Below are 2,797 nucleotides of genomic sequence, written 5' to 3'. Positions count from 1 at the left end.
GCACTGGTCAAACGCAAACTGTCCTAAAAATGCCTAAGGCAGCACAGCCTTGGGTAGACTTTTTTTTCTAATCAAGGCAAAGATTTCTCGAAAAAATCACATAGCAAAGGAAGCCAAAGGAATGTTGGTGCCTATCCCTAGAAGCCACATATATCTATTTTTGCTTCTCAGTAAAGCCCTGTACACTGTAATTAGTATAATAACATGCTCTCCTCCATAAAGACAGATGACACAGTTGACCCCCAGTCCCCATCTGGGCCCAGGACGTGTGCTGTGGGTTGTTTTGCCAGCTGTGGACTTGGATTATTTGCTGGCACCCTCTCATCTAGTTTGGATTGGAACCAGGCATTTGCAGGAAGACCAGGAAAGATGAGTGTGGGGTCAACAAGACCTCTGAGGAAAGAACTGGTAGATGTAGAGTCTGGTCGCACCATGGGTGGAATTAGTATGGAATTTCACTTGAGTCACTTCTGTAAAGACCAACTGGCCCCTTACACCTTGGGGGATCAAAGCTTCATCTTGGGATTTTTTCACCCAAGGTGGTGGACTCAGTGCAGTCTCCCTGCTGGACTACTTCCTAGTCTTGGGACATCAAATATATACTCTCAGATCAGCCTCCTTGAACACAATAAAACCCAATTAATTATCCACAGGTAGGAAGCCATAGAACACTGTACATTGCACAGGGAAAGAAAAGTGAGGACACAGGAAGAAGAAACAGTATCAGGTCATTTCAGATCAAGCTTTCTGAATACTCTCCCTTATATATATCTCTCTGGCCAGCCACCTGGAACCTTCCCATCCTGCTCCCTCCAGCAATCCTGACCGTCTCTCTGGCTCTAGTCCACTCCTCTCCCAATCTAGACTGGGTTCATCCCACTAGATGACCCAAGCTTTCCAATGTTTATTACATTGGAAATGTAATGTATTACATGTCAATGTTATGGCTTTTTTGGTCCCTGCCTACCCTTGAGTCATTGGTCTGTATACCTCAAAGTCATGCTGTGAGTTCTGGGGAGAGTACAAAGAAACCTCTTACCAAACCTCATTTCCCTCATTCATAACATGCAGATGATTTCTTAGGCCTCTTGCAGATCAGAAATCCTAGTCCCAAGAATGGCTTGTCCATCTGCAAGCAACCTGATAATCACCTATCATCATTGGATACAGGTGAGGGGGCAGGGATTATGTTGTATGTAGACAGGTAGAAACAGGTATGTGTATATACATAAGAGCCATCTTTTATAAAAAGCCATTACAACCTTCAGTTATAAAACCCTTAGTCATATACATTGTAGCACTCAATCTTCACAGTAAACTTAATAGAGGCAGGGCAGGCTGCTACTCAAATCCAGATCTTCTGACTTTAGGGCCAGTGCTCTTTGTGACCCATACTGCATCCCTGGTAAGCAGAGGCAGTGGGAGTTTATACATCTCAGAGAACACAGATAAATGGGGCACTCTTCCTCTGGGTTCCGTGACCTGGTATAATGGTGTAGTTAAGACTGGACGCTGCATCAGGCTCACCTGAATTTGAATCGTAGCTCTGCCATTTAGTAGCTGCATACTCACTCTTGAGCAAGTCACTCAACTTCTCTGAGCCTCAACTTTATACTCTGTTAATAATATATACATTACAATGGAGTTAACGAGAATTAAATGAGGTAGTACATGGAAGTGCTTAACACAAATCCAGCACATAGTTCCCAATAAATAATAGATTATTTATATTAATGTTATATATTAAGTTGCATTGATCCTCAAAGTGTTTCCTGCCACATCTGTTCAGAATAGTTTTAATTTTAAAAACTCAGGAGCAATACACCACGCTTAATGAAGAGCTTGTATCTGAGATGAGGTTAGATGAGCAGATTAGAAGGGACATTGGAGAAACTCAACGGAAGGAAAGGCACCACCTCTTGTAAAATTCTGTGGTCTTCCAGATTGTTGTAATGCCAGTGATTCATGTACAGCCAACACAGAGCAAATCATGTGTCGATAAACAAAGCTGCCCACAAGGAATGGCTGACAGGTCTCTTTAAAGAAGCACCAATCCCATAAAAGGCCAAAAATAAAAATAAACAATAGCGAGAAACTTGGCTTTCAACACAGGACACATTTCCTGCATGGGCCCTGCTCGGAACTCTTAAAGATCCAGCTGGAAACAGCATTAGATAGGAGCGGAGTCTGCAGCCAGGTCAGTCCAAGCTGACTTCCATGCCGGGAGCCCAACTCTTCCAAAGATAGAAGATGTGGGGTGAATCTTCTTACACATCCCAGATAACCAGCATGGCCTGGGCATGGCTCCTGGGGAAGAGTGATGAAGCCAGACTGGATGAAGCATTAGGGAACTAACTAGAAGGTTCTCGAGGTCAAATACAATGGAATCCATTTCTCAAACCAGCCTGAAAAAGATTCTCACTCCATTGGGTTTGTTTTTTAAGTGACTGTTGAAGGTGCATCTCCCATAGCCTCTGGGAATCCTCTCTCAAAGACATCTGGTACGTCATCTTTTAGATGTACCTGGGAGAGCAGAGGTTTAAGCATCTTAGAGGGAAATCCAAGGAGAGACAGAATGGAATCGAATGAAGAGCTCTGGTCCAAGATTGGAGAGCCCTGGGTTCTCTCTGCCTCATGCTCCCATGATCTCTGTGACCTTGGTCAGGGTTCCAAGTGAGGCTGCCCCTCCACCCATAGATACACTCAGAGGAAATGCGAGCTTCCAAGGTGGGGAGCGCAACAGGATGCCTAAGCCCTTCACACCCTGAGGTTCTGCTTCCCTTCCTGTCTCTGGGCC

This window comes from Galeopterus variegatus, unplaced genomic scaffold (genome assembly GCF_000696425.1).
Source record: "Galeopterus variegatus unplaced genomic scaffold, G_variegatus-3.0.2 Scaffold2983, whole genome shotgun sequence".
Classification (NCBI taxonomy): domain Eukaryota; kingdom Metazoa; phylum Chordata; class Mammalia; order Dermoptera; family Cynocephalidae; genus Galeopterus; species Galeopterus variegatus.
Note: the sequence above shows the minus strand (reverse complement) of the source record.